The following is a 12,263-nucleotide window of genomic DNA, read 5'->3' as shown; positions in this document are numbered from 1 at the left end:
ACCTATTTTAAGAGCTCTTCTCAGTAGGCATCCAAGGTGCTGCATAAAAATAAACTACATCAAATCGCATTTAAAATTAACAAGAAGCTTGCAGATGCTGGCAGACCTCAAAGCATAAAGATTGATGGTTAAATGAGTCCATGATTCCCCAGAGTCTCAGAGCCACGTGAACACAGACCATTTTACCTCTCATTGGCTGGATGCATCAGCAATCTGCTTGGATATAACGTTAAGGAATCTTCATGATCGCCTACCAGCAGGAAAAAATATTCCTGCCTGATAAGGACAGGAAAACAGTTTTAGTCCATGAGGAGTAGCTGGCCGCTTGGGGATTTCCTATTTGACAAGCAGCAGCGCCTTCTCCACCTCTCAAAGATGACAGAACACATTTCTGCTGCTGTCTTTGCTCCTCCAGAGCTGCAAGAAGTCCAAGGTACAAGTGGTCTCATGGCAATGACTACAGTAGCACAGGCTTGGGCAGAGACGGGAACATCACCTCTCACTCCATCTCATCATATCAGCTCCCAGAACTGCTGCTCTTGGGACCCCACTAACACCAAAGAGATGGTATCAAACACCTTGACATATCTGAGGTGCACCCTCAGGGTGGGCCCAGCCCATCTGCCCATAGAGACACATCTCCTGGTTGCTGGCAAATGACACAGGAGAAGGTATTTCTCTTGGTACAAGAGGGAACCACTGCTGCCTCAGATGTGCCAGAAAGCGTTCACTGCTGGTGATGTGGGCACAAAACTTGTTGACTTGTCCTACTTCTTTCCTACTTCTTAGCCATAAGAATTCCTATCTTGCTTCCTTCCTCTTCCTTCCCACAGCAGAGGTCCAGGATGAGACCAAAGCATGCAGTCAGAGTTACAAGGAACCAACTGTGATCTTATTTGCTCATAATAACTGCATTTCTGCACTTGGTCTGCCATTTTGGGCAGTGTACAGATAATCAGCCAGTCCTTACAAACACTTACTTCCCTTTCTTGAGGCAGTTCAGGAGAAAAGAACCATGTGATGCCCTTGCAGCCTCTTCAAACAAGTAGTGTTGGAAGACTACTGTGGCCTGCAAACCCTAACAAACAGTAATGTGGCTTACACTAAATTCAACTCTACTTTAAATTATGTATCTATTAACACACACACACAAAGGGGGGAAAGGATGTAATAGCACAAATTAAAAGTGCACAGGAAGTTGCAGTTTCAACAGTGAAGTCAAAGCTAAGGCCTGAGGGCCATCAAAACTTAAAGCTATTCCTATTATGTTGTGTGCAGCTGAGGCAATTTGCAACACATCAATATTGTAAAATTAATTAAATTAGAGTTAAAAAAAATAAATTGTTATGACTGCCAACATAGTGACTTTTGTGAAGAGTATGGACTTTAGTAAGTTAGCAAAACCAGAGCTGCCATTTTATGAGGGGGACACAGAATAACATCAATGTAAGAAGAGCAGGAGGTCCTGAACAATGCCGGAATCACATTTTGAAACCAGCTAAGGAATACGTACGTGAAGTCAACTGAACAGACAAAGCTGATGCCATCAGTGAAGAAGGTCGAACAGACAAGACTTCAGGCTCACATTGCTCAAGTAAAGAACACTTTCCTTACCATCTGGCTTAGAAATAACTTGGATTATTCCACAGTGGCCATATAATGGCCAACAGGAAAGCAGGGAAACTATTTTAAGTAAGCATCCCTAAAAATAAAATGGGAGATGCAATGAAAGGGGAAAAAAGTGGTCAGTGATAAATATAGTATAGAGGTTTTTTTCTATTTATAGTTTTAAAGCTATTTATATTTGAAAGTTTTCATTTAGAGACACAGAGGTCTTCCACATTCATTGGTCTGGTATTCATTCAACTACACAGTATTTACAGAAATACGTAAAGGCCAACAAAAATAATAAGAAAGACATTAAAATTACCTTCTGTCACAATTTGGGGTCATGAATTCACATTCACTTTCAGTCACACATAAAATTTTCCAATATTACACTGACATGCATTTCGGATGATCTCCATGAAATCCTGCTTCAGCAACAGGGCAAACTGAGAAAAAACAGTGCAATAGTTTGACACAGTCTGACACAACATCTCCTGGAGACAAGCTCCTTCTGTTGAACTTGCTGTGTGGGCTTGATTTCCCATACAGCCGAACCAGGAAAGCAGCACGGCACCTGTGACGGCAGGACCATGGAGAACACATACAATATGAACCCTCAACAGAGAAAATTTAAAGGGCAGAACTGGAGAAGGCTCTGAGGACACCTTAGTGCACCTCCCAGCACTTAGAGGAGGCCTACAAGAGATCTGGAGAGGGACTTTTAACAATGACATGCAGTGTAAGGACAAGCAATGGCTTTAAACTGAAAGAAGATAGGTTAGATTAGCAAGAAATTCTTAACTGTGAGGGTGCTGAGACACTGGAACAGGTTACCCAGAGAAGCCAGGGATGCTCCCATCCCTGGGACTGTAAAAGGGCAAGCTGGATGAGGTTTTGAGCAACCCGGTCTAGTGAAAAACCCAACCCAAACCATTCTATGATTCTCTAATTCTGTAACTGAAGAGGAAAGGATCCATGAGTATAGGATGATTGTTGAAAGACTGAAGATATGCTGGAGGACGATTGCCAAATACTCTGCACAGTCCTTTCCAAAAATGTTGCATTTGGCCCTTCAGAAGCTAAGGCGTTTGAAAGGAAAAGTGCAAATCCTCCTGCTCGTCTCTGAAGCTCCTCAAAAAACTGACATCGTGCCTGTTTAAGAAGAGGTCACGTTCATGAACCCATTTAGAAAATGGGAGCTGAGATGCATGCTGCTTTAGTAACATGGATGATCTAACTTTAGTTTCAGAGTCAATTGACTGCTTTCTGCTAAAATTGACATCTGTTACTAACTTTGTTCATGTGTCAAGACTGTTTAGGTTAATTAACCAGCATCCCTCTGTACCAGCCCCTTCCTTCTTGTATTTATCAAGGAACTATCTTAGCATGCTCTGGGTTTCACTTCGCTAGCCTGTTCTGCTAAGACAAAGGCTCTCAGTGACACTCTTCGTGCTGTTCCTGTTTTAGTTTGAATCATTTCTGAATTCAAAATCCAGAACAACACATGAAATTTCATTTTACACACTTTGCTACACTCACTGCAATGTTTCCATGCCTCCATCACCTTCACATTACACCTATTCCATTCTAGATCCATATTTGTCTTATCTATTAGGTCTGGAGATTTAACTTGGTTTGGCACAAGTTTCAAGGACTTCTAGAAATGTTTTCTCTACTTTTAAATGTTTGGGCTTTTTAGGCCAGCCAACTGAATTACCTATCAACCCCACAACTTTGTTTCTTTAATTTCACAGCCTGCCCTTCTGTGAGATGGAGCGTTATTTACGACCCATGTTTGCTTATGCTTGTATAACATTTAAATGGAAATAAGTAAATGCATGTTTCATACAAACTTACTTTGTATAACCAACTCTTCTACAATGTCATCATGCTCCATGAAAACAAAATCTGAGAGCACATCAACATCAAAGCTCAGCAACATTTTAAAGAAGAAATCATATTCGCTGCCTGTCACAACTTGCATCAAAGACTGTCGATGTCCTAAGTTTCTAAGGGATTGCATCTACTGAGCCATTTACAGCTCTACTTCTACAAGCAAAATAAACATGTCCAAGAATGTTGAGGCCAACTGGCACAGAAAGGTGCCATGCTAATAAAGTCTATCACCCTCCAAAACAGGCTGGTTGCTTTCAAACTGCCTACCGGGAACAATCCCAAGATAACTTTCAAACCTTAAATGGTTCAGGTGAGTTCCCGTAAGTATACACCAAAACTAGGCCAGGGACAGTCAACAGTAGATACATTTAATTTCCAGGGCCAGGGACTGCTTCTAGATTTCATTTAATTTACTAGTACAGACATACCCATTGCATGAAGACCTCTTCATGTCTGCATGACCTTGAGTTCTTCATGCCTCTTGGTGCATCTTCATTAGCTTGTCATTCACCCAAATTCCTTCTCAGAGACCAAGGAATCCTACTAAAACCACACCAGCCACAGATTTTTAGGACTGTTTTTATTTTTATCTTTCCATAGAGTTTCTTTGGTCTTGGAGAACAAAACACTGCTCTTTCCTCAGAAAAAAAACTGCTGACAGGTGGGCCTTTCCACCTAAAGAAAATGACTCTTCAGACTCACATGCTTGCATCCTTCTGATGCCACTAGGAAACCCAGATTTTCATGACTTGGGTTTTTTTCCCCTTCTCCCCTGCTGCTGGCCAACTGCCTTATATTTGCTGTCCTCAGTCCTCTAATCACATCCTTCTTCCTTCACAGCCTCAAATTTATACTTATCTTCATCTCACCTCCTTTTTTTCTGATGCCACTCTTCTTTCAGTCATCTGTTTCTCACTTTTTCCTCCTGAGTTCTCCAGCATAACACATCAGTCTTTCAACTCATTTCTCCGCTACCAATTAGTGCCAGCTTCTATGCTGTGATTATACCCACATGCAGTACGTGGTCAGCTTCCTCAAAAACCTCTCCCTTCCAACTACTATTTTTATATACAGCTGTGCATTCAGATCACCTCAACTGCCTCTTCTATTCCCTCGTGCCTTTAGCTCCCTGCCTCTAGCTGCATCTAAACTACTTGGATATTCTCTCTCCTGACTCCTGTCAGGTGACATTTCTATATAAAAATAGATCCTATCAGGTAACAGTGAAGAAAGTAAATTTCCTTGTGTTCCTGCATCCAGTCTTGGTGTCTCCTCTGCTACCCTTCATTCAGCACTGCATCATTCCACATCCTTCCTTATCTCTGCCTTCAAGGAAAAATAAATAGCCCAGACGAAACGCATCCAGACTCTAAATTTTCATTAAATGCTGGCTTACTCTGGCCACCGATTGAAAAGCAGTTATCTGACTGAATGAAGCTCTCTTAGGTGGAAAGTTCTAGATGTGATCAAAGGCAGAGAAACTCCCCCATCTTCTTCAGCTACAAGTTTAATTCACTGCAAAAAAATCTGCAAATTGGTCTTGCAAACACCAGGGAAAAAAAAAAAAAAAAGAAAAAAAAGAAAAAAAAGAAAAAAAAGGAGAAAGAATAATTACAAGGTAAAATTCTTGTACAAGAAGCTTTACTGGAACTTGAAAAACGGATGCCTACCAAAGTGGAAGAAAATGGAAGAAGTAGTGGGAGGAAATTCATGTCAGAGATCACAAATCCAGTTTGAGTAATCTTCATTTTCTGAGACGAGGCTAGGTACTAACAAATGACTCCTCATGCATGTGAAATAGGAAAATCAGGTTTACATGAACCTCATACAGAACACAGTATTTTGAACTAATATTCTGCAAAAGTGGAAATTATTGCAGAAGCATGTGACTAAAAAGAAAATACAGTTCAAAGATTTAACACGGATAGTTTTCTGCTAATCCAAGTGCAGACTCCAACCCTCAATTATTCCCACCAGAGTATCAAATAACATTCTAAGCACTCACACATTCTAAAATGCACCACATTGTTTTTCTCCCTTTAAACAATACAGATTTTATAGGACAAATATTAAGGACAGAGCTTCAAAGAGCATGTGGATGTGTAGGAACAGAGTACCAAGCAAAGTGCCATCTCAAGTCTTTTACTATATAATAAAAATAGCACCTTGTTCTGAGAATTGGAAGCTTATCAGTCTCACTTTCAATGCAAGTCTTTCCTGCATATCCAGGCATGCAAGAAAGGACAAGCAATGAACAGCAGGTAAGCCATGTGCCCTTACTGCTTTGGTTTATCTCCAGAACTTAAAATCCAGCAATGCTACTAAATAAATAAGGCACACTGAGACACAAACAGAAAGAGTATGCCAAGTGCTTTCATGTAAACAAGTAAAAGGCAACAAATTTAATTGTCAATAAGTGGGAGGATTTTCAAAGGTGCAAATGGACAGTAAATGCAGAGTTCAAAAGCTATTCAGGGTTGGCCTAAATGATCTAATTGCTGCTGTAAATCTACAGTTCCTGAAACTATGAAGTCTCCTACACCGTTGTTAAAGATTTTGGAACATGCATCCACTATAAACACTATACTAATTACAATTAATTACAGTAATTTTCACTTATAATTTACACAGAGATCCTCCTAAAATGAAGCAGGCCAAGAACACATCTGAAGTGGTATTTCCATTGCTAGAGCACAAAAGCATGCTGTGGTACCTGGCCTCCTGATCCTGGATCTTGCATAAAACCTACTAAAACCTTTCTGGCAGATCACAGTTATCTGTGGCCTCTGTTACAAAGTACAATGCAGAGTCTGAGCTGTTGACCCTGGGAAAAAAAAACCAAAAAAAAAAAACACCAAAAAACACCCCCAAAACAAAATAAACAAACAAACAAGCCACCACCCCTGAAATATTTTAGCTGGCTTTAAATTAGGATAATTTTTACATTACTGATGCAGGCAAAAGTGCAGTCTCTGACCATTGCTGCCATAAATATATTTCAGAAAGATGTATTAGAGTAAAACAAACAAGACGTGTCAGAGCAAAAGTCTACAAAATTAATTCCATACTTGTCATAAAATGTATGGAGCTAAAACAAAGCACAAACTTTTCACAGTTCCTTCTAAAACTTCAGAAATCTTCCTCCAAATTCCCAGTGTTACTTTGACTTGCTTAGAAGACTAATTCTTTGCCAGAGGTACTGTAGAATTGTTTATGTCTCATCTAACCTGAAGTGGAAGCTGAGATTCAACAAATAAATATGCAAATATCTCCTAGTGATTTGTACTTGCTAAATATAATCCAAAGGTTTATTGAGATCCTATTTAACAATTTCCCAATGGATGCATTTCTTGCAACAGATTAAATGACAATAGGATCAGAAAGCCAACCATACACGGCTAAGAAACAAAGATAAGTCATTCTGTTATGAAAAATATTGGAAGTAGTATGCTTAGCAGGGAAATGCGTGTGTCTGGCTACTTGCCACACATTTACATCAAGGAAAAGCATTTTTCCCACCAGTGGAAGAATTTAATTACATGGAGTGCAGGTAAAAGAAAAGAAAATCCATTGTGAAAGTCCTCTTTCACTACTTCAGTTAAAGTGGTTATCTCAGACTATGTCAGCTGGACAAACTGAAAATACAAAAATAAGATTAAAGATAGTGTATCTTCACCTAGCAATCGGTAACTATGTGTTCCAGCCAGAGAAAACACTGGGAAAGCTACTGGAGGAGTTTTCCTTTGGCTCAGGGAACAGATGAGCAAGAGTTCTCCTAAGGCATTACTTACAAAGCCAAAAGCAGTTAAATTCAGCGGCGGCTAAAGCAAGTTACAACACAGTCTGCTCCAGACTGTGTGGACAGAGCCAAGCTGCAGTATAATAACATTTAGGGGAAAAAGGGAGCAAGCAGAGAAAACATACCTTAGGGTTTTATCCCAAGCCTGAACCAGATTAATGGAGCTCTCTCAAGCAAGTCAGAATATGGACGTAGATTTTTGCTTGAAGAATGCCCACCTACAGAAGCACAGGTTCTACACTGGTATTTTCTAGTCTTCATACAAACCAAGTTTTCGGTTCCCAAATAACAGAGACACTTTCTTTGGAAAACTATGCCACTTGCTGTCATCAAGGAAGACTTTTCCAGTCCAATAAATCTCATCTTTCTTGTCATGCATTTTCTCTCAATTAATCAAATTTTTTTTCTCTATGTCACTTTACCATCCCAAACATTTTGATCAAACCATTCTTACAGCACTGCTTTCTCTCGGCCCCATTCCGATGTGAAATCTCTCACTTCATCTGTCCTTCCACATTTCTCCATGTCCACGGTTCATTTTCCTTTACTTTCTCAGAATTTCAGTTAAACCACATAAAAAAGTGCATAAAGGCTAGAGGGAAGTTTACAAAGCCACTGAAGTGAAAAACAGGCTGGAATTCTGAACGAAGGACTGGGTTTTGGTCAGCTGCACAGTTCTAGCTCATTACATAAGAATGAGTGTAAAATCATTCTGCAGCTTCAAATAACTCCTATTTATGTAATTTCCACTCCATTTAAGAATTAGTTGGAGCAACGGCACTGGCAATTTAAGGAAGGCAGAAGAAGTTAAGAGGATCTAAAAGGTGTTGATACAATGACTGCAATAGTATCAGAACCAGGATTTAAGAACCTGGTTAGGATTCTTTTCTGTGAGGGTGGTGGGGCACTGGAACGGATAGCCCAGAGAAGCTGCGGGTGTCCAAACCCTGGAAGTGTTCAAGGCCAGGTTAGATGGGGCCTTGAGCCACCTGGTCAAGTGGAAGGTGCCTGTACCTTAGGCAGGGGGGTTGGAACGAGACAACCTCAAAGATCTCTTCCAACCCAAGCCACTCTATGATTTTATGATCCTATAAGAACAAGAAATCACTTTTTTCTCTTCTGTTATTATTTTATGTTCCTTTAATTATGATATTTCAAGGAATAATAAAATTTAAAAATTATTACAAATGCTAGTACATTTTTACAGCAGTCTCGTGTTTAACCTCTGTCTCTTCCCATATGTGAAAGCTGCAGCTACAACTAACTTTTGGAAATAAAGTACATCAAATCCTCCCACGTGGAGTTGGAACACACCAGGGTCAGCCTGCCGCTTTCCCACTGAGGATGGAACTTGTAGAAAGAAGTGCGCACTCTCTGTCATTTTCACTTAGCTTTTGTTGCCAGCAAAGCAGGAGCTCCTCCTATAAATCTTAGTATTTTCCAATCAATTTTTTTTCAGAAACGGAATTTCAGGCCAGAAAAAGCACATCATCCTGTATCTCAAGAAAATCAGAGCTGGTGAACATCTGCACTGTGGCAACTTACCTGGAAATCTTGATAGGTTGGTACTGTCACTGTGTTTTAATGCAGCTCTACACTGAAAATTTTACTAACCTGTATGTCTTAACGTTTTACAAACCCACTCTGAATCTGAAAACTTAAGGCTCTCTGAATCAGCCCAAATCAGGGGGTGAGACAAATAGTGTCTGTGGTTAGCGTCTTAATATAAAGGAAGTCAGAAATGTCAAAACTTGTCATAACTGCTCAACAGTATTTTCTCTTTGTACTATATATCTACAACAACTAAAGGACTGTGACAAATTTCAACCTAACATCCTCAGCAAAAATTCAGTACTACTTTTCCTTGGTGACAGTCAGACATGGCAGGGAATACATTCCCTAATTTCTGGGGGAACGTTAGAGAAACCTGCTGCCTTTCTGTGAGGTGCACATGCATTCAAGTTTCAGTTCAGAACACACAATTTCCGTCCTGAAATTGTATTATTTTACCTTTACCTCTGTTTGTTCTTTTCTGTGATTATTAAATCAAAAAAGGATGATTGGTTTTTAAATTAATTTGTGAAAGGACAATGAAAGATGCTGATCTCTAGAAGGATGGGAATGAGTTTCTAACAGATCAAAAGAGAGAGAGCACTAATGAACAGATGTGTCCTAAAAAGATTTTCTTAAATGCAAGCATGATGACTGTCTCAAGACTGATCCATTACAAATAGAGGTCTGCCCACCATGATACCAGGGAAGAGCTCTTACTGACTTTTGAGCAGAAAGGTAAAAAGGGAAAACAGCAGAAGGAGCCTCACCCAGTGGTTCACATTTGAAGAAAAAATAAAATGGGCTCCATTTAGTCCTCGCTCCCTCTGCAGACACAGGAGGAGCACAAAATTCAAGTGCTTGTCTCCCATCCTCCCGTCTGATGAGGATCACGGGAGCTAGAGCTTTCGCAGGGAGCCCACAGAGAGCTCATGTCCTCCAAGGGCCAAACTCTGCTACTGCGCTTGACAGAGCAGCTGTCAAGATAAGAAATATTCCCTGCACACAATATTCTTTTGTACTACAAAGTGAAGCCTCTGAATAAAGAGCCAGTAGATGACATAAGATCAAGGAATTAGAAACTAACCAGCAAGCTGAACTCCATGGAGTCACTAGACTGTTCCCTTCAGCCCCTGAGCTGGGCTGGCATGGTTGAGGCAGTTTTTGTGACTGTAAACAAAGAATTTCAGGCCGCCTTTCTTTTTTTTTTCTTTTTTTCTGTTTTTTTTTTTTGTTTGTTTGTTTGGTTTTTTTTCAATGTAATTGTAACTGATCTAATTCACCATACAACTCAAACCAATCAAACACAGATTCTTTTTGGGTACTTTTCGTTTTTGGGAGGTAGGCGCTTTTTAACTTTGGGATAAAGTGTTCTCTGTCAGGAACAAAATCAGCCATCAATCCTGCCTAGCTGGACCTAAAATACATTTTAAAAAATCTCTAGGATATACATGCATTTTACTTTGAATTTCCTGCTAGATTCAATTTGCACTTACTTGAGTAAAACATCAGAACTTCTCTCCTTGCCTGAGGGAACCAAAAATATTAGCTCTGATTAAATATTTATTTTGTAGAAACATGAAATCTATCATGCTAAAAAAAAATGTTTTGAATGATATCTCTTGAGCAAGACTACGACTTACAGCTTTTCATTTTACTAAGCTAAACATTAAAAAAAAAAAAATACAGCTGGTCCAAGAAAACTCTGTTTTGCTTTGGCAAAGCATCAGACAGCACCTTCTGGTTTGCCAACACAGGCAGAATCTTATCTAACTGTGGGATGTGCTTGGATTTACTACCTATTAGCAAAACTCTTAAGAAGCACTGAAAGGTTCCAGCCCCTTTTACGTATTCTCAGTCAAATCTCATTAGCTTCATGCTCTCAGTTTGCACACAAAAATACAGCAGTCTTTTCCAACCTCTCAGGGAAAAAATTAATATGAGAGTGTTAAATCTCATGTTGCAAGGACTTCATTACTTTTACAAGCTATGCTAAATAATTAAATGTGCTTGTCAAATAACTGATTAGAGAACATTTTGTGCCTTGCTGTATGTTTTTACTGTATGTTGACCTCAGCTGACAATATAAAATCGCAGGGTCTCCTGCACAACAACTGAGACCTTAAAGTTGGAGTGGAGAAGAGCTGTAGGACAATTCTACATAGAATGTGATTAAAGAAAGAGAAGTGAATTAAAGCCACAGATGGGGAAACTGAAACAACAGAACCAAAGCTTTCCCTGACGATGGTGCTGAATGAGAATGACCTAGAAGCAAATCTAGCTAACATCATCTAGATCTCTAGCAGCTTCTACAGACAGGCTTTTGACCCTTAAAGTGAGCAAAAAGGCAGAGAATACATATTGCTTAGAGAGATTAGGACTAATATTATTCAGCCAACATTGACTTTTCCAACCTTTCTTATTCACATTTTCACAGTAATATATTGAGGGGGTGGGGAGGCTTTGAATAGTGCTATCAGCACTATTCAGCCATCTGAAATATTCTGTAGTTAACCCTGTATGTATTCTGTAGATGTAGGATCCCTCATGTCTGAAACAGAGGGATTATGTGCAAAAGGGCAAAGGTCAAACAATTAGACAAGCAGCCTACCCCTCTACCACATCCATAAGGCAAGGCCACTTCTGTAATGTCAAAGTCGAAGAGAATTTCTGACACAGTGCACACTGTCCTACCTGCCTTCCTTCTCCACAGGCAGGTCTCTGAAGGCCATTCCATCCAGTAAGACGATCTGCACAGTCAAATGAAGCAGAAGTAGTCAAATGAACAGCTGTCTCTCCTGCTGATGGGAATTAATCTGTTTGGCCATCCTGGCAATTTTTCAGAGGCACTCTTCTAAAGGTTACTCAAAACCAAAAATTGTACAGCTGCAAATCCCTTCTGGTAGCAGCCAGACATATGCTGCACCAGCCTGCTGCTACCAGCGCCTCATCCAGTCTCCCCGGGCTGCAGCAAACAGCAGGATCTGCTGTCCGGAACATGACTGTGATGTTCAAGTTGGACTCTGTCAGTGAGCACATACACGCGATGTGCTTTTTTTTGTGATGTACTAGTCACCAAAAGCCACGTTTCCATTAACTGGGAGAGAACATTCCTGATGCTCCCGTTCTCTCACGGCAGAATTTTCCTGAATCAACACTTTGTGCAGAGTTCTGTAACAGTGAGCACAGCACGCTTGATTCTCATCTGAGCAGACATTACGAGCACAGTGTAAGCACCAGGTACTTCTTTACACCGACTTGTGCTCTGACCTAGCATAGGGATTTAAAAAATTTAAAAAACAGTATACTTCTCCCTTGGAAGAGAGCAGCAAGTTACCCAGGCAAAATCATGGATTCTTGTATAGGGGTTATTAAGTGAACAAAGTGCAGGAAACAAGACTGAATAGCT

General features: G+C 40.1%; 1 protein-coding gene across 3 annotated transcripts in view; it reads right to left on the bottom strand.

The window, feature by feature from the left end:
* Positions 1-12,263, bottom strand: part of THRB (thyroid hormone receptor beta) — a 156,759-nt gene that overhangs the window by 109,630 nt on the left and 34,866 nt on the right. The gene's annotated exons all lie outside the window — the stretch shown is intronic.

The sequence above is a fragment of the Hirundo rustica genome, chromosome 1, assembly GCF_015227805.2.
Source record: "Hirundo rustica isolate bHirRus1 chromosome 1, bHirRus1.pri.v3, whole genome shotgun sequence".
Classification (NCBI taxonomy): Eukaryota; Metazoa; Chordata; class Aves; order Passeriformes; family Hirundinidae; genus Hirundo; species Hirundo rustica.
This window is presented reverse-complemented; position numbering and strand designations above follow the sequence as displayed.